Below are 26,967 nucleotides of genomic sequence, written 5' to 3' on the forward strand. Positions count from 1 at the left end.
ACTAAGCACAGTAAGCCATTACATGCCATCAAAAATGATGAGTTTTTCTAGTTTGCAAGCAAAGGTACATTGAGTCAAATTCCAACACATGATTTCCTAAATCCCATTAAATATTGTCATCCTATTTGCTTTGAAATCATGCAGGTTGTTCATTTCCATGTGCCATAGAATGCATTTACAAAAGTATAGCTACTTATTTACTTCACCTAAGCATTTAACGTCTGTTTGTGTCTCTCAACCTGGCTATAGAACTAAATGGAAACAGTGAGCTGGAAACTTATTTAATATATAACTAATCAAACTAATAAAGATGATACTGGGAGAGGTAATAATTTCAGATTTGTGATCTCTAATTATTGAAACTTATACAATGGGATAAATTCATGAAACTTGTTATGATCATATTCAAACATAATAAAATAAATGTCACCATGTATTCTTATATGTAATTAAAGGTATTGTTAAGCACCTTTAATAACAAATAGTACTCTATTTCATAAATTTTATTTATAGTAGATATACAAATGGAGGAAGGTGATATTCCAAGACTCTAAGTAGTTTATTAGGAAACAGAAGACAGTAAGGTATTAAATATTATTTTGTTTACAAAGCCTTTGTTCTCTTTCCTAAAACAAGCTACAACAGGTAATCAATAGTACATTTGAATATCCCTCTAGGCAGAAACTTGTCTTAAATGTGATATTTTTAGAATACCAGAATTTCAATGAGTTACCTGAGATACAAACCCAAAAAAACCCAAGCAAATTGAAATAGAGACTAATTTTCATAATTAAAAAATAATAGCAAGAATAACAACACTCATATATAATATACTCCACATTGGTACTTATTTAAACCCATTATGTATAGAGTAGAAATGCTATCATTGAGGCCTTTTCTCATTATTCTCTATAGTACTTTGTGAATGCTGTGAAAAGTAGTAATTTAGAACACATTCCGAAAAGGAGAGTTACTCTTCATGCAATATAGTTCATAAAGCTAGGAGTTAAAATTGTATTCTTAAGATATATTCAGTGTTACATTCATTACTGGATCCACTACTTTAATGAATCTTGATTAGAAGCCACATAATGTGATTAAAAATGTCATTAGATTTCTTGGGTTCTGAAACCAAGTCTGTCCCACTAGATGTAAAACTTTGAGCATGTGCCCTAACCTGTATTTGTTTCAATTTTCTGATTTGTAATAATTAATGATACATCTATTTCTTTTATTGACTTGTAAGTATCAAATATTAAAAACTTGTAGTGCATTTATCTGAGAACCTACCCAAACAAAACCCTCAGAAGGTGTTAACCATTGGGGCATGTTCTAATTTTCAGATCATACTCATAGTAGTGTTATTTATCTCATTTTCTATAGTTTCATTTATTCTTTAGCATTTGTTTTGATCGAGAGTATACAATTGTTGGTAAACTCAATAATTTCAGTAGGAGCAAATTTCTAATTTGCCTGATGCTGGAGAGTGTTGCTGAGATAATTCAGTCAGTATTTCCCTTTTAAAAATAACCTCTAGGGGGCCTCCCCGGTGGCGCAGCGTTTGAGCGCTGGGTTGTGAAGCTGCCCGCAGCCTCTGCAGCACCGGTTCGATCCCCGGCTGCTCCCCGGCCACCGGAGGCGGGTCCCGCTTGGCGCGCAGACCTCTCCCGCCGCCCGCTGCTCCCCTCAGCAGTGTACTTCGGTCCTTCTGCCTGCTGCTCTGGCTCTGGTGAATTCTCTAACCCTCTGGCGCTTCTGACTGTACCCAGTGCTTGTATAAATAAATAAATCTTTTAAAAAAAAGAATTTATAAATATAACCTCTATTTCTTCTCTAATGAGATGGATTAAATTTCTCTGCCCAATCCCACTCGGTCTAGTCACCAGTTAAGTGAGCTCTTCACCAAAATCTCAAGAGAACCCTTCATGCTCCTTGGTCTCCACCACTATTTCACCAATTGTTCTTATTGTACAGGCCTATTTAGGTTTAAAAACCCTCACCTAGCCATTGCTCTTCTCCCACTTTCGCATCATGGAGTCATTGCTTCTCTAAGAATTTTGTATTCTGTCCAGGTTATAACACAGGAATTGACATTCAAGTCAACACTGTCCTAGAATTATCCATTATATGGAGACCCTCCATAGACAACTACCTATACCTAACCCTGTTACTTATATCTGTTTCTGGAGTTAAAAAGTCCCTCTTTTCAGGGAAAAAATATTTTTGCTTTCTCTTCTCATTGTGGTCAGTGAAAAAGTTTATATGATAGACATACTTTTACCAACCGTATTTTAATTGTTGCGGAAACTCTTCTTGTGAGTAAAATGGGTGTAAATTGTAACCTTAATTTTACTGTTGTCCAAATTAAAACTCTTGGGTTTATTTTAGACTTCTTTCCACTTTTTCACTTTTTAAAAATCCAATCCACCAACAAATATTTTCTTTCTAAATTATATCCAGAATTTAACCAGTTCTCACCTTTCCACCTCCAATTTCTACTCTATCAATTTCCAGGACCACTGTAATGTTTTGTGAACTGTTACTCTTGACCCATATTTAGAAATTATCTAAACATAGTCCTAGTCAGAGCAAAATCAGACTAAGACATCTACTGGCTCAGACTCCTTCAGTGGCTTCATGTTTTGTTTTTTTTTTTTGGTGGGACCCTCACCGGCAGCAGGGGAATGAACAGGCGTTGGGGAGGCTGCGGGCAGCCTCGCAGCCCAGCGCTCAACCACTGCGCCACCAGGGGAGGCCCAGTGGCTTCATGTTTTGCTATACCTTTCCTACCCAGTAAACTCCCCTTTTTCTTTTCAAGTAACACTAGCTTATTTCTTTATGAACAAGCCAAACACGCTCTCACCAATAGTTTTTGCACTTGTTGCTGAAATTTATTCCCCCAAATATCTGTTTCATCCCTCACTTCTTTGGCATGTCTGCTAAAAAGCCACCTTATCAAAAAGGGTTTGATTTATTATTATGTTTTACAAAATGGAACTTTTTCACCACATTCTTCATCCACTTATCCACCTTTGATTTTCTTCATAATGCCTTGTCTCATTAATATACTATGCAGTATGTTATTATTGTATTCCTTCCAACATGAAAGTTCTCATAGAGGAAAATGTATGTTTGTTTGCTGACTGCTGCATCTACCCTAAGTAGAATGGGCATTTTTTAGGTTCCTAGAAAGTATCATTTTTTTTAATTTTTTAAAAAAGATTTATATATTTATGCACACAAGAGCTGAGGTACAGGCCAGAGGTGTGTGTGTGGGGGGGAGTGAGAGGATTCACCAAATACTAAGTGGGAAACAGAACAGGCAGACTGACTGAAATACACTGCTGAGGGGAGCAGCGGGCAAGTCAGGAGAGGTCTGCTGCGCCATGTAGGTTGCTCCCTGACCAGGGATAGAACTTGTGCTGCAGTGGCTGCGGATAGCTTCATAGGTTGCATCTTGACTCTTGCACCATCAGGGAGGCCCTAGAAAATATTTTTGAAGGAATAAACTACTCCCTGAAGTCTTTACTGCTTTATTTTTAAAATCACTTTTCTAAATCTATAGCCATCACAAATTTTTTCTTATAAAAATGTTGACTGAGTTCCTGAAAATTAAAAAAAAAATATTAATTTTAAACATAGATTAAAAATGTAAAGAAAGTTTCAGAAGTTCTGATTATTATTATCTTTTAATTTCAATGAGAATTTCCCCTGGATTTAGCATAATCTGAACATTAAACCTAGTGCTAACTTAATAATGATGTCTTTTTTATGTTTTCCCATTCCTGGGGCAATAAATGACCTTGAGCCAATGAGTGCCTCTAGACCATAATGGAAATATGTGAAGGGCAATGTGAAAAAATATGCAAGAAAAAGTACTTCTTCCTGTATGCTGAAAAGATTACAGAAGACTCAGAAAATCATTTATCTGTTTATATGAGGAAAAAAATCCAAGGTGTAAGGTCCACTTTCTACTGCTGGATTGGTTGAAAAAATTATAGTACAGTCAATGAAAATCCCAACTTCTTGGATTTAAATAAGAATGATCTATGATGTGGCAGACTTTTGAGATTAAAATATTTTTTCTTTGCTTGTATTCCCCCTGAACACCATCACCCTACTCTGATTTTATGCAGTACATAATACCTTTAAGGATAATGACATATGTTCATTCACATGGAAGGCTGATCATGATTGGCTGGAAATCAGCATATATTAAAACATAAAAGTCCGCTACTGAAAATATCTAGTCAGAAGAATTACTGGCACTGGCACTACACTCAATAATTATCTATTGGACATTTGAGTACAAAATCGACATAGAGAAAAGTGAAGATTCCTGGCGTTCTGTTTCATTAATAGAGCTCACCCTTTGCTTTAAAGCCAACTTGGTTTTCATTTTTTCCTCTTCTTTGTTAATAAACTGTGATTATTTCTGGTAATGAATAAACCTGTAAACCATCTGGCAGCTGTCTCATGGTTCATTACGTACTATGGGCCACTCTGAGAAGCTACCAAGGGTGACATTTAAACGGGTGCATGCCGACAAAATCACTTTTTATTATTGAAGTCAAATTTGGAAAGGAGTACTCACCTTCTTCTTGATGTCAATATCTAAGAGGAAGGTGTGGCTCATCAAATAATCCAACCGATCATTCTTGTGTGAGGGTATAAATGATTCTCCGTACAATCTATGTGCTTTTAGTTATACAAGGAAATAATGTTCATACACTAGAGCTGTTGTGATTTGTAGCACATTTTCACTTCTTAATTATTAATTGTGCATTTCCATATTATTGCATTATTTTATAAAGAGCTGTGAATATTTTATGGGGCTAGGAACTGGGAGTCTAAAATAGCATTCTGAGATTCTTCCTAGGATGAAATTACACCCCAAGAGATCTCATCATCATGGACATGTAAGAATCATTAGTTTATATCCAAGATATGCTACTGCATATTCCGTTTCTGCTTCTGATCCTTCACTTTTAATTCTGTACTGTCTCCTGTGTATATTCCTTCTTGGCAAAAATCACAATTAGTACTTTAAATGGTACTTTGTCATCCTACTGTTAGTTAATGATAAATTTAATTTGGCTGGGAAAATATGTAGAAGCTATATTTTCAAAGAATAAAATTTAGAAGGAAAGTAACATCAACATATTCATAATGTAACAATGAAACCTATTAAACTCATAATTCTCCTTGAGATAGATTATGACATAATTCTGCTATATATCCATGAGATGGATTCATAATCCAGGAAAGTGAAAGCAGCCTCCAAAGAATATGTATAAAATGATTTTAATGTAGTTTTCCAATGGAAATAACATTTTTAAATTATATGTTGTTATCAAAGAGAGAACATAACTCTGGTTGATGAAAATCAGAGGACTGTATATTTTAAGAACTGGCTCTGGTGTAATGAGAACTGAAAGGCAATTTTGAAATTTCTGGTAGGAGATTTTGGAAAAAAAAGGTATTCTAAAATTTTATTAGATACTTAGAAACACCAACTTAATAAACTTCTCAAGATGTTGTAATACTTGACAATAAACTTCTATTTTGAATTATTTTATGGAAAAACATGACATGATATGGTTACAAGAAATATAGGTAGTTTTTTTTGACTCTCATTGTGTAGTTGATTTCCAAATGGATGTTGCCACACATATGCACACAAACAAAAAGAGAAAACATACAGATGATTAAAGAGATTGGTTGGCTTATACATATTGGGAAGTAGTCTTCTTAAAGGAATGTTACATTATCAGAAAAGAATGGGAGGTTTTCTTTTAGGATCAGATGGTGCATTGTAATTCTCTACATATGTGGATAAACTTTTTGCTGTAATGAGACTTAGTACAAAAAAATTCTGGACTGAGAGTCATAAGACCTTAGATGCTGCTTTGTCTCACCCATCCTCTGTGGCCTTAGACAAGTTATTTCTCTCCCAAACTGCATTTCCTCACTTGGTGAGTGAAGTAATACTATGCCTACCATAGAGATAGCCGCTTCTACCACTTAAAGACTTTACAGATAATGATATATGTTCATTCATATGGAAGGTATATAAATAGTTCATTGCATTTTCAAAGAGTTAAAAACGTGTTTCAAAATAAAATATGGGAAGGTAGTTGCATTGATTTTAATCCTGGCTCTGTCATTTCTAAATCACTTTATCCTTATTATGTAAAAGAGTGTTTGTTGTGTGCATGCTCACACAAATCTGAGCATATCTTTTTCACATTGTCAACTTAATGTTCTTCCTTAAATGCAAATCCAAGCATGCCATTCTCACATTTCCCCTGCAATATAAAACCATGTTAATTATTATATTAGAATAACACTCGTTCTCAATCTGTTCTGCTTACACAGTTTCTTTTTTTGTCAAATCTTGCTCTCTAGGTACTTGACCAACTGGATCCCATCAAATAATGGGCTCCATTGTCTGCAGGCCTTTCTTAAGCTGTATCCTTGCATGGGTACATGTACCTATCTGCAACTTATTCTATAAGATTCAACATATTCATCATCCCCCTACCCCAAGTTCCCAAACTCCTACTATATTTCCAAAGCACAATATGCTTAGCTCTACCATACACAGCACTCTATAACTGTATTGTGATTGTCTGTTCATTGTGTCTCTCTTGCAGTCTAAATTCTTTGAAAGGAAGTTGCATTTTTGTGTGACTGTCCTTACTGGTCAGAGGCATACAACTTGCTAAAGTGATTATTTATCTTCTCAACTTTCCAGAAATATTTTAATGTTATTTCCCAAATCTAATGCTAAGTTTGTGTAGCACTGGAGTATTATAGCTTTGATTAAAAGCTATATGTTTATTTACACTTGATTTATTTATTGGTGTCTCACAATTCATCCCGTATGTCAGAGAGTAAACTTTAAAAACCAAACACATTTCACAATGTGTAAAATGACACACCTAATTAGTTTACAAGAGCAGTATAATCACACACAAAGGTTTTGCTTCTCAGTTTTTTCTAACATTTTGTCTAATATTTCTTCTTGGTGGGAACTAGAACTTCCCTGAGTTATAGGCGGAGACTTCCAGCTAAACACAGATGTTACCAAGTAAGTCCCACCCGGAACACATTTTAAAACTTTGTCTCAACAAGAGATTACCAAGAACTGTAGAACACAATTTGGTGTGCTCAATTAAAGGGACATAGCTATGAATTACAAAGGTAATAGATTACCAGAGATGCTTGTTTTCTTCGACACTATCAAGCAAATACATGTGATTATTTGCACTTCTCACTGATTGTGAGAAGTCAAATGGAGCAAGACCAAAACTCAGTCAAAATCAGAGGACTTAAAATAGCCTTTGTGATTAGCCTTCCAAATAAGATGAGAAGAACCAAATAAGAAGGGGTATATAGTGAGTTCCAAAGAAATAGTCAAAAAGTATACTAACATGTTAGGGATGTTTGATAGGTGTATCTTCATATTTCTTACATTATACAATGTTGGAGAAGTCTTATATCCAGTAATTGGAGGATCATGGTGAAACAGTGCATTCCATGAGATATTTAATTATCACAAACTTAAATGCAAAATATTTACTTATTTATTTATTTATATATTTTTAAATTTTTATATTCCCCATACAATTGCAACCCCCTTACAAAATATTTTTGAAAACACTCATCTAAAGGGAATTTCTAAGTCTCCAATAAGGAAATTTATTTTCTCTTCATTTTGTGGCATATAAATTTTTAATAAATAAACTATGGACAAAAATAATACATATCACATGTGCACTCAATATATACAGTGTCAGGTTTCTGATTGGTCCCACTAAATCTCCATTACAGTAGACATTCTAATGATTCTTTCCCACTGGCTTCAGACAGCTCTTAAGAGCTGTTATAAATCCTTATTCTCAGGCATAAAAGCTAATTACTATCATAGGTTAGGAATCAATTTTTCTCTTCTCTCTGTGCCACAGTGGGTTATTATACTATTAGCTACATAAAGGAGATGTCAAACTTTATCTCAAAGCATTTATTCTTGTCCACAATAAGAAGCAGTCACATGGATTGTCAGTTAGTTGTGTTATGATGATTCTTATTTACAACTGTGCGCAATATTTGTTGATGCCATAAATGTGATTGGAAAGAAGATCATGAGAGATGAAAAAACAATTGCATCATGACAATTTCAAATATCACAAGAAGGTATCACACAGACTACATGGCACATGCCTGCAAGAGTTGTTAAATGAACCTCTAGAACTTCTTGACTCTGGGACTTGCTATCTTACAGGAGAAGACATATTTTGAATTTTTGGAAAATTCCAATACTGTGTCTTAAATCCTGCTTTCTTCCCTGTTCTGCTTTATTTATTTATTTTTCTGCTTGAACTTTAAGACAAAATGTTTGCTCTTTTATTAAGTTGCATGTAGTTATTGTATTATTTTTGGGGGTGTGTGTATTTTCTCCTCCTTTTTTGTTTTCATTCTTCAGTCTTCCTATTTTCTAATTCCCTGTCTTTCAGTTCTATAATCTGCTCTCCTTAACAATTAAATTCATCTGCTAAATTCTTCATTTTATCCATTGCAACTTTTAGTTTGAGAAGTTTCTTTTGAGTTTCTATATATACAGAATCTATTGCTCTAGTAAAATCTACAGCTTTATTTTCTAAACATTGTCTTTATTTTAATGCATATATACATATAAATTATCTTAATGCTTATGTGTAAAAATTCCAATATTATCTCTTACTTTTTATTGTCTCTATGTCCATATTTCTTTTCAATCCTGTCTGTAGGCATGCACTGCTAATTTTAGATCACCATACAGGAAAACACTGGAGAAATCTAGGCGATGTCATCTTCCCTCAGAGAGGATACTTTTGGTAAATCAATCAAATAGATCAGATAATCTCACACCAATCTGACACTAAATGATTTGAGGTAGGATTTTAAATTATTGAGTTCTTATCTATTCATCTACTTTTACTCCTAAAGTGTCTTTTAGAGGTCACTAGTGAAAGGCAGGGACATTTGCTAGCATATTTCACTGTAATTGGCTCTTAATTCATAATTTTATCTCCTTCACACAGCAAGTCTGCCAAAAATTTCCCTTATCTTTTGGCTTCTTTCTCTTTCTATTTGGCTTTTTGACTTCAACTTTCATTTGTTTGCATGTCTGTAAGTGCTTTGAGGAGAGAAGCCAAGCAGAATGCATGTGTTTTCCTTACCTCCAGGATCTTGGCTCCCTGATTCCTGCATGGATAAGCCAAAACTGCACTTTTTGTTTTCTGTTCTGGGAGGTAGCCACAGAATCTGAGCTATTGCTTTCTATCACCTTTGTAACCTGCATCACTAAAGAAAAAGTAAAGACCTTTTCCAATGAACTTTAAGAAATTTATGTTATTTTGAAATTTTTTCACTCAAGTCTTGCTGATCTTGGTTATTCTCTGATGGCTTCAAGCAATGATTTTGCTGTTTTTGTTTTTATAGTTTATGCATCATTTATAGTTTCTGCTTTCAGAGGGAGATTGGTTGACAGATTATTGACAGTCTGTCATAGTCAGAAATGAAAGTTATATAAGCTTCTCTTTAAAGTATCCTAAATAAGATTTTTGATTAAAAACTATAAACAGAAAAATTCAAAATAGTTAAGGGGATGACAAGTGATTCCTGAAAAAATAAGGTAACTAAAATATTTCACAAAGAATTAAAATTGAGATTTTAAAGGTATTTGCTCTGGGAAAAAACACAGAAATAAAAATATAGGTAAGATGTTTTGCAATCTGGTCAAGTAAAACAGATTGATTTTTATCTGTAAATTGTTATTGACTGTGAAAATCAGCTGACTTCTGCTGTTAGAAATCAGAACACAGTGCATTAGGCTGAATAAATGTGTTGCCTAGTAAACTTGCATGATGCTAAATTGCATTCAGCTGGTGAATAGTTTAATGATTTTCCCCCTAAGATGTGAATGTATGACTGTGTCTCTAATGGTTTGTTCCACTCAGTCAAATTTGTAGGCAGAAAACATACATGTCTCACAAAAAAGATAAGAGAAACCATAAAAGTGATGAGGCAAAACAGTTATCCAAATGGCAAAGTGATCTAATTTATCTGTGAACATTTAACTGAAATTAATTCTTAAATGATTGATCATGTTTTGTGACAGCCACTGTAACTGCCTCTATGCATGAGTTAGAGTCAGTCATTGTGGGGATTATAAAGATGATCAATGATTTGGTTTTCTGATAAGTCTGATAAATGCATTAAAATTCCTCATTACATTCAAGAAATTTCTACCCTTGAACACATCAGGAATCTGGAATTGTCAGGCATAATTTATATATTGATTTTAATATAACTCTGAAATATTGTCAACTAGCACTTATTAGCTACCTTCTGACTAGATGACCAATTAGCAGGGTGAACATGTGGAAAATGTACACATTTGTCAGTGAAGACTTCTCCCACAGTTAGACCAGAAGATAATGATGTGTATAAAATCATTTGTTGAACCAAATTGACTGAACACATCTTATGGCCTGGGTTTTGGTAGATGCTATGAATAGAGAGACACTAGTAGACTAGTCAACACTTCTCTCTAAAAGTATATGTGTGTGTGTATATATATATATATATATATGTGTGTGTGTGTATATATATATGTATATATATGTGTATATATATGTATATATACACAGTTGGAATGGCAGATAAGTAAAACATCATAAAATGTATTATATGCTAAATGCTCTTTATTTCTTTCTTCAATGAATAATTTTTGCAGAATTTTATGTAACACATTTACTGGAGTGAACCTTAAGGTAGTGATACAAAGTAGTGTGACAGATATTTGCACAGTTTGTTACAAGATTTAGTAGAAAAGACATTTAAAACAAGTTGTGGATTTAGAAAAGGATTTTCTGTGGGAATTTGGAAGTACCTCAATTAAGAGACAGAATTGAGGTGATGGAACTCTCCAGGCAGAGGGGAGAGCAAACCAGAAAATGAGATTTTCCAGAGCCACCTTTCCTGTATGTTTAGGACTAGACACAGATATTGAAATGAGATTGGAAGGAATAAGTGAAGTTGAAGTCATTACCTGAAGAAGGTGAGTGCATGGCCCAGCACAGACAGTTTGACACATGGTTGCTGTTCCCGTGGCTTCTCACATTGCTGTGCTCATGAACCCACAGCTTGTCTGTGTGACATTGGACATCTTTCTTCAGTTCCTCCAAGTCCTGCATCAGACACATATGCAACGCTGGTGTGAAGGGCATCTGATTTTTCTGCAGATCACCTGTGTCATTAGAATCAGAGGCATGTTCTGTTTTGTCTTGGGGGTTGCCAGTTTATTCTCAAAGGCTTTATGTGTCTTGATTTTTATTTTATTAGTTTCATCTAAAGTTTTTTCCTGACTGTCTGCTGACTTAGTTAACTTCAGGCCATCTACAAGGTATAGAAACAGTTCACCAGTCATCCTTTGTGGTCCCCAGTTAAATAATTTTCTCTGCTGCTGCAGCCATCTCCTTCTGGAACTTTATTTCACCAAGTTTTTTTACAATTGTGTAAGGCCTAACCCTTGTAATAAATGCTTTATTGTACATCATTCATAGCTGTCTGCTTCCTTGATTGTACTTGAATCGATACTTGCAATAGGATTTTTTAGGAAATTGTCTCATCTGGCTGCTATAAGTAAGTGAGGTGGCTAGAAAAAAAGGATGAATGTGTGGAGTAAAAGGAAATTAAACCAAAAAGAGCCCCAAGGTAAAGATTTCCATTTTCTAAAAATCTCACTTACTGCTTAGAAAACAGGATGGCATGGCTAGATCTAAAGACAGAAAAATCAAATAGATTAGACTATTATACATTGAAGTGGATGATGCTAAAATTCTGTACACAGGTAGTGGGGGTGGAAGGAAAGAGAGAGATCAGAGATAAGCACAAACAAATCCTTGTCGATGTTTTAAAGAACATTTGTGTTTTTCCTGTCATTAACCTTTGTACTAAAATAGGTTTTCTAAACCTAGGCCCTTACTTCTACTTTTCAGACTAAGTCATAATGCTTTAAGAGTTTATAAAACAATAAAGTAGCACTAAATGGAAAATTTCAGAGTGCATTCCAAAGTAAATCTAAACATTGATTATAAACTTGTTATTTTGTGTCCGTATGTGTATGCCAAATGAAAATATGTGTCTTAATGTGTCTTGGTTAAAATGATTTAAACTCATAGCTTATGGGAGCCCAAATATAGGAGGTGAAGTTTGCACAAAGTCCTTAAAAGTGGGCAAGCAAAGATTCCTTCCTGATTCTGCCTGTCAGAAAACTCAAACTTTGGACTTGCTTGATTGAATGGAACGAGTTGGGAGGACTGCCTGGTGCTCCAAGGTCAGCCTTATGTCTGCAAGTTATTTGGTCCCCATTTCAATCCCTATAAGGTACAGTTGTCCAGCATCTAAATTGCTCCAGAATTCAACCCATGGAGTTTTTCTATTGTCCCATGAGTGGGGTTGGGTTCTAATAATGTAGCCTGGTGGGCTAAGTACATGTCCTGGATATTATAATTTTCTTTCATAGGATCAGATAAGATAGAACTACCAGAATGAAGTTGATATATGATTCTGAGTGTGCCATTTTAATACAAGATATGCTCAGACTCTAGGATACTAATGGTTCTCTGCTTTGTGCTGTCTTCGAGTCACATGTATAGATCTGAGTTTTAGCATTTGTCCATGTCACTTCCATCTCTAACAACATTGCAGTGAAAATGGAGGGAGGCATCATTTCCATGAACCTCCCCACTTGTTTCTGAGATAGTGATCTTAACTTCCCCATGTGCTCCTCTATACCATGTGTCAGACATCTGGGTGAACCTGTCTGTACTTGATTAAATCTATATTCTCTGAGGTTTTCAAAACCTTCCCCAGGAAGAGTAATTGCTGCAAAACTCTCAAGTAACATAGGTCTAACCATTCCCAGAGGCCTGACTTACATTTGGTACCAAGTCCATGGCATCAAGAGTGAGCTGAGGTGATTACCCTGTATGCCTTCAGCAGGAGAGGGTGTACATATAAGGTACACAATGCCTGTTGTTGGTGCATAATATAGGCAAGATTTGGATTAAAGAGGCATTGGATGCCAGTAGACATTGGTGGCATGATGGATGATGCAGTATAATGAGTAAGGATGTAATTAGCATTAAAATAAATGGCACTAGGAAACTGCAGGGACAAGAAGACACAATTTGTCAATGCAAATAGGTTCTGACAATCAATAGCACTGTGAATAACCAGCATTATTATGCCTATTGTTCTTGTGATTAGAGATACAAAGTTATTTAGGAATGTTACATTTGAAAATCAAGAACACAAAAATATTGTACTGGAAGTGATGATGTCTGGACATTTATGAAGAACATTATATGTAGAAAACAAATGCATAAGTATTTTTTTTTCCCATGATTCTAATCTTGACAGACTTGACTCATGGCATTATAAACTATGTTAATGCATCATGGTTAATAAGAAATGACTCCATATGAAATATTTGCCTGGGGTTTTCAAGCAAATTAAAATAAAACAACCAGAGTTATTTCTTAATTTTGTATTAGACATTTCAGTATAAAGACATGAAAGCTTTCAGCTTTTCACCATTGAGAATAATATTGGCTGTGGGCTTGTCATATATGGCCTTTATGATGTTGAGGCATTTTCCTTGTATCCCGAGAATTTCAAGGGCCTTTATCATAAATGGGTGTTGTACTTTGTTGAATGCTTTCTCAGTATCAATTGATATTATCATATAGTTTTTATATTTCTTTTTGTTGATGTGTTGGATTACATCGATTGATTTTCACATTAATTCAAAAGGCACCTGCACCCCTATGTTTATAGCAGCACTATTTACAATAGCTAAGCTTTGGAAACAACCCAAGTGCCCAAAAATAGATGACTGGATCAAGAAGATGTGGTACATATATACCATGGAATATTACTCAGCATTCAAAAAAGATAAACACATGCAATTTGCAGCAACATGGATGGCGCTGGAAGGGATCATGCTCAGCGAAATAAGCCAGAAAGAAAAAGAAAAATAGCGGATGGTCTCACTCATAGCAGGAATTTAGAAAACCTAAATAAGGGACCAGGAAAAAGAGTAACTATAAGAAAGAAAAAATCAAAATCAACAAGCAACTATAAACCAGACACACACTGGGGTGAGGTGGGCGGGCGGGGAAAGGAGGGATTGGGGTCAAAATAAGGGGGGGTGCAATTGTATGGGGAATATAATAAAAAAATCTTAAAAATAAATAAACAAATAAAAATAAAGACATGAAAGCCATAAAAAATAAAATATTTTTATAATCAAATATACAATTTTTTCTTTACTTATTCAACTGCTTAATTGCCAATAATTTCTTATATTTATAAATCTATGTGCAAATGTAATATTAATTTACCAAACCTTTACACTATAGCTCATACATTTAGGAACATTTTTGTCATTATTCATGCATTATTCATTACTACAAAAATATAAAAGAAATAAATCTATGTAAAAGTCTTCATTCTACCAATAGGTGGCATTCAAAATGTTATATTTCAATAGTAAAGTACATTCACCACTATGGTGAAGATGACTTCTTTTAATGCAGTTTCAGATGCGGTTTGCATCAAGAATACCTATCAACTATAAAAACACTCTGATGTGAACAAGAGGAATTTCATTATGGAAACAAAATGCAAAATGTTTACAATCGGTCCTTATATTAAGAAAATTTATTTGGCCAGATTTTTAAACTTTATATAGTACTCAAAGTGTATTTTTATTTAATATGTTGTACTTTATATTTTCCCTATTATTTCATTATTATTATCTGGAAAATTTTCCAAGTCCATTTATTCTGGGATGTTGTTTATCTGAGTAAACAATGGATGCAGAAGACTTTTGCAAATTCACAACTCTTTTATCCTTGCTTAGGCAGTTTATAAATGTATCCTCTGATTTATAATGGTTAATCAAACTAGCAGCAAACATTTATTTGCATTTGTATTAAATGTACTATTAATACTTCTGATTTTATTCATGTGTATATAGTAATAATTCTTCACCTTCCTGTTTAATAAAATTTTGATATCTCAGTAATTTAAAATTTTTAAAAATCTAGTTCATTCTAGAGGTTTGTTTCTACAACAGAGGGAAGAAAACCAAAACCTTATGATATTTATTCTGCGTTTTTAACACTGTTTTTATTAAAATGATTTATAACCATGAGACAAATCCTAATGATATTTCTACTTTATAACTGTATTTTATTCTGGGCCTGGTTGGGGTGATTTATTTAGATTTCCTAAGAAAATCTGAACTACTGTGTAGCTATAGCTATTATGTAGCAAATGTATTTTATATCATACTAATAAACATTCATTTTTTGCACTGGAACTTTCTGATAATCAGATATTCTTGAGTAGTTTCAGTGTTTTTATTAGATTCCAGTGAAGTCTCATTATCCTGTACAATTTGTCTGAACTATGCTTCTCCAGATCCCTACTATTTTCTGCTCTTTAAGCCTGAGTGGGAAAACAAACTTACCTGACATGGGGTTTTATTTAATTCTATTTCCATTGTCTCATCTCTGATTATAGATAGCTCAATGAGAAACCCTTTTATTTTTCCTCTTTGCCAGCAAGGATTCAGCCTAGTTTTCTTTCTTTTCTGTGCTGCCAAAACCTTACTTACTGATGTCCTCCACTTCCTATAACTACTAGTGGAGACTAATACTCATTATTCCCCCACCTCATGCCTGTTTTTCCCTTAAAAACTCTTTTCTTTCCAAATTACCATGCTCAGCTTATATGTTTTTTTAAGATTTCTAGGCACAAACATGTAAAAACTTTAATCACTGTCAGATACAAAAGAAACTGTGAAGAAAAATATTTGTTACATTAAATTGAAAATTCAGCAGGCATAGTCAACCACATACATATCTAGAATCATGTGGTAACCAGTCCCCGATATGGTCACAAGTGATCCCTGTTTTCTGGAATTCACTCTCCTACCATTCCTTCCCATATTGTTCTAGATCCATGTGACCAATAGCATGCAGCAGAAGTTGATGATATGTCAACCCTGAACTTAGGTTATTGGAAGACTGTGATTTTTATCTTGGTGTTCTTTCTGCTCATTGAGTCCCTATCACTTGTTCTGGGGCAAAGCAAATGTCATCTTATGGAAATGTTACATGAGGAAGAAGTGAGTTATTCAGTCAACAGACCACAGGGAAATGAAACCTCCCAAAATACCATATAGATGAGCTTACAAGCAAATCTTCCAGCTATAGTTGAGCCTTAAGAGAGACTCAGTTTGAAACACCAGGTAAGTCATGGTGGATGCTTGACACCTAGAAACTAAGAGGAAATAACTCTGTACCTTTCAAACTGGCACGTTTTAGATTTATTTGTTATGTAGCAATAGGTAGATAATACAGAACTCAAATAATAGCAGGTCTCTGTCAGAGTCTCCTACGCTTGGCTTTGATTCCATCATTTTGTATTAAATAGAGAGTCAAATGGATTCAAGCGATTAAATAACAATATCATAAAATGTTTTTTTTATCACATATATTCTAAATTAGGCATCTATTTGCAAATGACAACTCTCTGTGAAAATCAAACCTATGGGCCTCCCCTGGTGGTGCAGGCTGTTGAGCGCAGCACTGTGAAGTTGTCCTGCAGCCTCTGCAGTTTGGGTTCGATCCTAGCCAGCCAGGGAGAAACCCACATGGCTGGGCAGACCTCTCCTGTCTCACCTGCTGCTCCCCTCGGCAGTGTACTTCGTCAGTCTGCCTGTTCTGTTCCCCGCTCTGTCTCTGGTGAATCCTCTTACCCTCCCACTCATCTGGCCTATCCCCCAGTTTTTGTATGCATGAATAAATAAATCTTTAAAAAAAGAAAACCAAATCTGATATCTTTTTTTGTAAGTAAAGTTTTATTGGAACATATCACAGTTAACTTACATTAGTCTATTACTACTATACTGCTATAATTGCAAGAGTTGAATACTTAAGACAGATATTATATGGCTCACAGAATACAACCCCCTGTACTACATAGTAGACAGTACACATTTGCCTTATGTCCTTCCAAGAAATTAATTACTGGAGAAAGAAAAATTAAAAGAAAATCCTTAATATGACAGCTAAATTTGAGAACCTTGATTTACCTGTCTTAGGTCGGTCTTTGTGCCAATTACATACCGGGAAAATACTCTAATTGGTCAAGTCTTTCATTTGAATATTCTTGCTTTTAGAAGTGTAGGATAAAACCTACTCAAACCAAATGAAATGGGTTACACACAAGTAAGAAGGCTTCTATTACTAGAAGAAATGTGTTAGTTTCTAAATAGGTGAACTTGATGGAAGGTAGGGAAATTGAGTGAGAAGCTCACATGAAAACACTACAGAAAAATTGCCACTGTAATGAACATGATAATTACAAGGATTTTAGAAATGTTCAAAAGTCTCATGTCCCTTAGCCCTATAGGTTATGATTCCCTTTCTAGATAGAAAAAGTCTTTTTGTTCTCTCTTTCTCCTTTTATTCCTGATGATAGAGGTCATATTTCTCTGATATCCTTGTTCATATCCTTTCTTTTCAATTAGATTTATTCCTGAGTTACAATTAGAATAGAGAACATAAGGCATAGCTTTATGCTGTGCAAGTTCCACATAGGTCATATGCAGGTTTGGTAAACTCCACTCTTTACACCAACATATTAATATTAAATCCTTAAACTGTTATAGTGATTTTAAACCCTCATATATCTTTGACTTTATTTTATTGATTTTGGGTAACAACTTAATTTGTTGATACTGTGTCTCTTGTCCTGAAAAATGTTAACTGGGGTATATCCTCTAAGATAAAATCATTCAATCAAAAAATTCAGATACCCTGTAGCTAGCCCGATTTTTGTAATATAATTTAGGCACATGTTATGGGTGCATCAGTTTTGAGAAAATGAGACTCTCACAAACTAGATGAAACTGCAAAAACTTGTACTTTGGAATTAAACCTAAATCTTTGTTTCACCATTTACTACCTATGATAACTTGGATAAGGTTAATTGATCTGAATTTAATTTTTCCCCTTTGTAAAATATATCGGGCAAAGTTTATGTTGCAAAGATATTTAGATTGTATAAATCAAATTGTCTAGCTTATAATAAATATAAACATTAGAATCTTGTCATCTCAATATTGTTTAGCTCCTACATTTTAAACATTTGAATGAATGTTACATTTCTCCCCTATAAATAATATACAACTAAGTTGAGAGTAGTAATATTATATGTGCTGCCAAAGCAAACACGAGAGTCGTAATATATACCCACCAAAAAATCTGTTACTAAGGATCTGAGTTTAATTTTCTTTATATAAAATATTCACATCTCTGATTAAGTTGATAGAGCTCTACTGGTTATCCCTACCTCAATTAGATTAATTATATGGAGAGATTAGCTTTGATTAATTCACTGATAATCTTTGATCTAACTTTCACTTTTATGCTCAGTGCAAGCATAAGGTAGTTTAATCACTTTAAGGCAATTGTTTTCTATATCCTTAGTTGATCACAGTTGACATTAGATTGTCCTCTACCACTATATTCTGTATTAAAATTGCAAGCACTCTGGCATTATTGTATTTTGTAGCAGTGTTAATATAGTATGCAGTAGAGGAATGCCTTTCACAGCTGGAGAAAAAATTATGTCCTAGTGTCACTAACTTAGTAGGAACAAATGAATCCCCTACCTTAACTTTCCTAACATTTAATTGTGGCAGCTTCTGCCCCTGTGGCAGCTTCTGCCCCTGCTCAAACTTAAAAATAAAGGGGGAACTGTGGCAGCTTCTGCCCCTGCGGCAGCTTCTGCTGTTGAACGCCGGTGAGTATGCTGGACAAAAGGTGGCTGTAACTCTGACACATAAAGTCAGAGTACATAAGACCCCCTTCCCCTGTGCGATGGACTGGACAGCCAATGACGGGTAAGATCGGGGGCAGACTACAGAAGGCACTGGCTGCACATGTGTCTGCAACTCCTGACAACCTAAGACAGGTGCAGTCCCCGAGGGGATTCATAAAAATCCCTTCTTTGGCTTTACAAGAAAATGGCTGCTATAAAGCAATGCCATTGTATTCCAGCTAACACTGCCCGGTTTGCTGAGACCACACCGCTAATCTTTAACTTACAATTCAACAGCTTTGTGCTTCACTGCCCAGTTGCTACCTTAAACTGGTTTGACTACTTACAGAAAATGCTTAAGAATTTAATCAAGAAAAATAGTTGTTGTGATTTTATAATAGTAAATTTATACAACAGAAATAGTTATAAACAATAGTAAAGAAATATCTATGTTATAGTATACAAATAATACACAATAAAGATGGAATATTAATAGTTGAATCAATGTTTAAACCAAGGTTAATGGCAAAGACCTGAGGGTCAAAATGGTTTAGGATGAAGGAGATCTCCCCGCCGCCGCAGGGCTGGGCCGTGGCATTTAATGAAATGATCAACAATTCTATTTGATTTCTAGGCACACTTTTTTATTCTTTCTTTCATAGTCTCTGTTTCCCCTCTTTTGCCATTAATTTGCCTTCCATGAGTTGTGTAATCTTGACTCTTAAATATTTATTCTTTATCTCTTTCAAGTAAGAACTCTGTACCCATTGTTTCAATAATTTCTCTTTGCTGACAGCTACACAGGAAACTGGAGCTCAGATATTGCTCCTTTTTGCTATTATACACATCTGTCTACATATATCTGTTTAAAAACAAGACAGGATTTTAGCAAAAATATACCCAAGAATATAAACATTCTACAGAACTTATCGTCTGAATTAATATGATTTGTTATCAGCATAATTTGACTTTTGAAAAATATACTTGACTAAGAAGAGAAATTTTATTGTTCATTCCAGGAAACTTTTGGAAGACCTATCAGCTCTTCAGTAGAAAGCTCGGAGAGCAGATTATTCCTCAAAACTCTGAATCTCTGTTACAATATCCTCATTTTGCTATGTCTACCAATCACTACTAAATTATGATTTTTATCCAGTTCTAAGTAAGTCTTGAGTTCTTCCACCCACATCTTAATCCTTGAATTGACTTATTTTAAAACTATTTTAAAAAATCTCATAAACATACCAGCTTTGCCTTTTTTCCCTAAGATGCTACTTAGGCCCTGAGATACTGCTCTCCTTGAGCATAGTAAGCAATAAATTTAGCTTTGTACCATAACATGTTGTTTTCATGCTATATGGAGGATACATATATCATTAGAAAATATCAATGGAAGAGTATTTCTCCTCTGAGAAGCTTCTGCTCCTTTTCATTCTTTATTACAGTTCTACCAATGGAAGATTTCAATTCAATTTAAGATTACCCAGCTTGCTTCATGAATTTGAAGTAATGTACTAATTGATATGTTCATATATATATTATTTATATATAATTTATAGATATATATATATATAAATAATTCCAGATCACAGTAATTAAAATCGTACTCTTCCATTATAGAGCTAAGAATTTTACCTTGCTTAAATAATTTAAATATTTAATCATTAATCTTTATTTTCTTTTAAACTGTCATGCTGTTTAAACTGTCAGAGCTTCCTATTTGTCTTCTATTAATTAATGATACTGGTGTTAACATTCACCAATAGCTGGATGGAAGAGAAACCATTTTTGCCAACTACTTTCCCTATCTATATCCACACAATCTTCAGCTCCTGTCACTTCCTTTTTAGAAACATAATTTTGACCTTTTTCCAATTTTACAGTAGCTTCTATAAATTTTATCCCATCTAGTTATAATAAATCCTTAGTTTCTCTTCCCTTGCTTTAGAAATTATTTTCAGTAAAATTAATGCCATTAATAAGAAACAAAATTTAATGTTAATTTAAATATATAAACATCAAATATTTTACTGTTTAAAAGGTTAATAAGAACAAGCATACAATTTGATTAGGAATAACACAATAGATTTAGATGCTGGTGGTATCAATAATATGTATGGACAGATCCTGGTACATATAAAAAGTTAAAAAATGTTGCGGATTAAATACATAAAATTACTTAGTGAAAGTCAAGAATTGAAGCTGTATTGCACATTTTTATCCAACTATATTTTTATTTATTTATGCATACCAGAGCTGGGGTATAGGCCAGCAGTGTGTATATGGGGTGGGAGGGGCAGGTAGAGAGGATTCACTAGAGACAGAGTGGGGAGCAGAAAAGGCAGATTGATTGAAATACACTGCTGAGGGGAGCAGCAGTGAGACAGGAGAGGTCTGCTGCATCATTTGGTTTAGCTCCCTGGCCAAAGATCGAACTCATGCTGCAGTGCCTGCGTATAGCTTCATTCTGCTGAGACTTCATCCCTTGGGCCACCAGGCAGGCCCTGTCTACTCAAATGTTTACAATCTTTTTCCTCCTTATTAAGAAAGCCCAGATTTTTTTGTGTGTTAACAAATATTGACTTGGAATAAAGGTGTTCCTTTGAAGTTAGTTCTTGGCCGTGGGACTAAATTTCTTTCTTCCTTTTTTTTAATTGAGGTAACATTCGTTTACATCACTGAATATGATTAAAAAGCACAGGTTCACATCTCTTCAGTTGTATGTTATCACACCAAGTCCATCACCAAAGTACAAACAACACTCTATCATGAGTCACTGGGCCGTCTTCACCCTTCCTCTCATTGTCACCTCTTTAGTCTCAGCACTGCACTTAGAAGCCAACGGTTTGTTTTGGTTTAGTTTTGTCTGTTCTTTTGCTTTTCTTCTTTATATTTTGCATATAAATGAAATCATACATTATTTGTCTTTCTCTTTCTGAATGTTTTCTTAGCATAATCCTGTCCAATCCCATCCATGTTGTTGCAAATGGCAATATTTTATTTTTTTATAGCTCAGTTAATGTCCCATTGTGTGTGTGTGTGTGTGTATACATATATACATATACATATATACCACATCTTCTTCATCCACTTGTCAGTCATTGAGCACTTAAGTTGTTACCATATCTTGGCTATTAAAAAGTGCTGCAATGAACATAGGTATGCATATACCTTTTTGGATTAGTTTTTCATATTCTTTGGATAAGTGCCCAACTATTGAATTCCTAGGTACTTACAATTTGGAATTTTTTTTATTCAGAAGATATTCAATAAATATTTGTCTAATTTCTTTGCAGCATATAAATAACTATTTTCATTTTGTTCTTGACATTTTCTAGCTATTTACTTATCTGATAAATATGTTTATTTTGAAAACTTCTGTCCCTGAAATTCAGATAACTTCCTTCTAGACAGTTCATAAGTTTTGCCATCAGTTAATTCAAACATCATTTAAGCTAGATTAGAGTATATGTGCTATTGTGGAAATCATGTTTTTCATGATAATAATACAACTATATCAATACTTGAAATGAGATTCCATGCTGAGCATGAAATTAGTTTATACCACAAAGGAATGATTCAGCAAATGTTCAATATCAAAAATCTGAAAGCATAAAAAGTAATATACATTTCTCCCAGGTAAGAGAGAAAAACATTTTCATTTTGTGGAAATCTACTTATAATTTGGACTCCATCTGTATACTTATTTTGAATGATTAATATGATCACTTCTTTCACTGTTGATTAAAACAATCTTGCAAGTAACATTTTCTAAGGTATTCAGTCCCCATGAAATTGCTGTTAATGTATGTAAAAATGTACCTTACAAAAAAAAAATCAGTAAATTTTCTTCTTTTTAATTATACTTTTTCTTTTGGAATCTAAAGAAAGGTCATGATACAATGGAAATAGAAGCAGATGGTGGAAGTCCAGCAAGGGTAAAAGTTCCAAACAAATTAACTACTTTGCACATTATTTCCCATATCTATAAAATCATAGGATTAGAGTAGATAATACCAAACTTCCCTTCTATGTCTAAAATTATGAAATTCTAACTTAAATATTTAAGATTATTAGGAAATCTTTGAAAAATACAGAAACACACTACGTTCTATAAAAATAGGTAATCAATCGGGAAGCCATTTTTATAGTTCAGTCTTTTTTAAAGACAACTTTAAAATATTAACAAAACTTAATTGAGGTACACTTGATACACTGTAAAATACTCATATCTTAAGTCTTCAGAATGATGAAAGTGGACAAATGTATGCCTCTTATATTATTAACATAACCCCCTAAGTCATTCCAAGCAACCCCCCAAAAATCTCTGATACCTTTCTCCAATCTCTCCTTCTACCTAACAATCCAGAGGCAACAACCATTCCATTGTTCTGATTACTACCACCATTTGTTAGTTTTGCCTGCTTGTAAACTTCGTTTGTATGAAATAATAAGTATTTGGCTCATTACAACACTCTAACATTAATTCATGCTACTAGATGTATTAGTGTATTGTTCTTTTGTGTTAATGAATAGTTACCCATTTTATGAATTTACATGGTTTGTAAATTCAATTTACAGATTGAGGTATTTGAGGTATTTCCAGTGTTAAGCTATTATGATTAAGTTGTTATAGAAATTCATTTAAAAGTCTTTTTGTGGACAAGAACACTTATTTTCTTTGGTTATATACCTCAGTAGAATCACTGAGTAAAAAGAGAGGCTTATTTACCTTTGAAACTGCCAAAAAGCTTTTATAAAACACTGAACAATTTTACATTTCCTCCAGCAGTGTATGAAAAATGCAGTTGCTCTGCCACCTCACCAATTTTAAATTTTATCCATGTGGATGCTTTGGAGTTTTAAATTGCATGGCCATGATGATTAATATTAATCATCTTTTCTCATTTTATGGTCATCCATTCATATTCATGCATTCATGCATACACATGTTCATGTTTTTTTGTTTATTTATCGATAAATTTGAGTATTTAAAAATTTTACTAATGAAAGGTGAATTAAGCAAATGAAAGGACAAATCACAGAAGAAAGCATTTGCAATACATACATTACATACATTACATAAATATGTATATATCTATATAAATTTTCTTCTCTAGAATATATAAATAATCCCTACAAATTAATATGAATATGTAATTGGTTATATATAATATAACCAAATTAATATGAAAGTAATATACATTAAATGGGCAAAGTAGTCTTTTAAGATATGATTTTGGATAGGCCTTCACTAAAAAGAGGTTTTCAGTGATTAAAAAGTTAGTTGAAAAATAGAAAGATGCTGGGCCTCCCTGGTGGCACAAGGGGTTAAGACGCAACCTATGAAGCTATCCGCAGCCACTGCAGCACCAGTTCGATCCCTGGTCAGGGAGCAACCCACGTGGTGAGGCAGATCTCTCCTGGCTTTCCTGCTCCTCTCCTCAGCATTGTATATCAGTTCTGCTCCCCACTCTGTCTCTGGTGAATCCTCTCACACCCCATACTTCTGGCAGGTATCCCAGTTCTTGTATGCATAAATAAATCTTTAAAAAAGAAAAATAGAAAGATGCTTAGCTTATTTCTATGATTGATATATTTAGTCTCCACTTTACCTCCATTTCATCTTTCATATGTTATCTAAAAATTAACATGTTAATAAACAGATATCAAAAAATTCCCATACATGCATCTTACCTTTCATTTTGCATTGTATCTTTCACAGAGCAAAATATTTTAGTGAAGTCCAACTTATCAATACTTTTCTTTTTTTTTAAAGATTTATTTATGCATACAAGAACTGGGGTACAGATCAGAGGCACCAGGAAGAGTGAAAGAATTCACCAGAGTCAGTGTGGGGATCAGAACAGGCAGATGGACAAACACACTGCTGAGGGGAGCAGCAGGCAGGGTAGGAGAGTTTTGCCACGCCATGTGGGTTTCTCCCTGGCAGGCCTGGGAATCGAACCCACACTGCAGAGGCTGTGGACAGCTTCACAGCACAGTGCTCACCAGCTGCGCCACTGGGGAGGCCCTCAATATTTTCCTTTTATAAAGTGTGTAAGCAAGTTTCATCTACTTCAGGGTAGTATTTATTTTACATTATTTTAAAAAAGATTTATTTATTTATTTATGCAAACAAGAGCTGGGGTACAGGCCAGAGATGAGGGGGTGAGATGTTTCACCAGAGACAGAGTGGGGAACAAAACAGGCAGACTGGCTGAAATACACTGCTGAGGGGAGCAGCGAGCAAGATAGGAGAGGTCTGCTGTGCCATGTGGGTTGCTCCCTGGCTGGCCAGGGATCGAACTGGTGCTGCAGAGGCTGCAGATTGCTTCATAGTGTGGTGCTTAACCCCTTGTGCTACCAGGGTGGCCCTCATTTTACATTTTTCCAAAATGTTTTACAGATTTATTCTTTAATTTGTACCTATGATCTATGTATCTCTTATTTCTAAGTATTTTCATTTTGCTTTTATAAATGTTATTTTTAAATATCATGTTATAATTGCTTTCAGCAGAATGTAAAAATAAAATGGAATTTGTTTCTATCAAACTTGTATTCTGCAACCTTGCTAAATTTAACTATTAGTGTTTCATGATTTTTTAATAAATCATCATAGTTTTGCAAATGTACACGTCTTATTTTAATACAATAACTATGCTTTTTTGTTCCATTATGGTATTATCTACATCTTCAAATCAAATATGATATGCCTGAATATCTATTTTTCTTGTGAAGCTGTCTGCAGCCTCTGCAGTACCGGTTGGATCCCGGCAGGCCCACGAGGGTCCCACGTGGCATTGCAGACCTCTTCTGACTCGCCCGCTTCTCCCCTCAACAGTGTATTTCTTCAGTCTGCCTGTTCTGTTCCCTGCTCTGTCTCTGGTGAATCCGCTCGCCCTCCTGCACATCTGGCCTGTACCCCAGTTCTTGTATATATGGATAAATAAATCTTTAAAAAAAGTTTTCTAAAATTAAAATTTGATATTATTTATTTTTGCATTTTCAAATTATGAATAGGTGCTTAATGTGTTATCATCATTTGCTACAATTATAATGATCACCTGCTTTTTTTCTTTCATTCTGTTAATGCAATAAACTATAGTGTTTGATTTTTCATGTAGAACAATGCCTGCATTTCTATCTTAGATTCCACTTGGTCATGAAATATTTTTTTAAGTAGCACTACACTCTAATTACTGTATTTTGAATATTTTATTCTTAATGACTATTGATTTATAGTTATAGTGCCATTGTCAGCTTTGATAACAATGTTTTTCAGACCTCATCAAATGAACTGGAAAGCATTTCCCACCTCTTTATTTCCTGGAAGGTCTTTTATAATATTGTTGTTATTTGATTCTTAAATTTTTATAACATTCACTAAGCCTGGAGATTTTTGTAAGAGATTTTCCAAACCAAATTTAATTACTTTTTTTTAAGATTTATTTATTTATGCATACAAGAGCCGTGGTACAGGCTAGAGATACAGGGGGTGAGAGGATCCACCAGAGAGAGTGGGGAACAGAACAGGCAGACTGACTAAAATACACTGCTGAGGGGAGCAGCAGGCAAGACAGGAAAGGTCTGCTGTGCCATGTGGGTTGCTCCCTGGCCGGCCCGGGATTGAACTCGTGCTACAGAGGCTGCAGATTGCTTCATAGCGCATTGCTAAAACCCTTGCTCCACCAAGGAGTCCCCAAATTTAATTACTTTCATAGATAAAACACCACTCAGATTTTTCTAATTTGTATTGAGTTTGTTGAAACATTGTATTTGCCCCCAAATTATCAATTTTGTATAAGTTATACAATCTATTGACAGAATTTTTCATATACTGCTATATTTTGTAATGTTTATTACAATATTATTTTGTAATGTTCATAGATGTATAGTGATAAATCTTCTTTTATTCTTAATATTGGGAATTTGTGTTTTCTTTTTGTTTCCTGGTTAGTTCTTTAAAGATCAATCTTAGACTTTGTTACCATTCTGTATTATCTTTTTGCAATC

Source organism: Talpa occidentalis, unplaced genomic scaffold (genome assembly GCF_014898055.3).
Source record: "Talpa occidentalis isolate TD23 unplaced genomic scaffold, MPIMG_talOcc4v2.1 talOcc4.6, whole genome shotgun sequence".
NCBI lineage: Eukaryota > Metazoa > Chordata > Mammalia > Eulipotyphla > Talpidae > Talpa > Talpa occidentalis.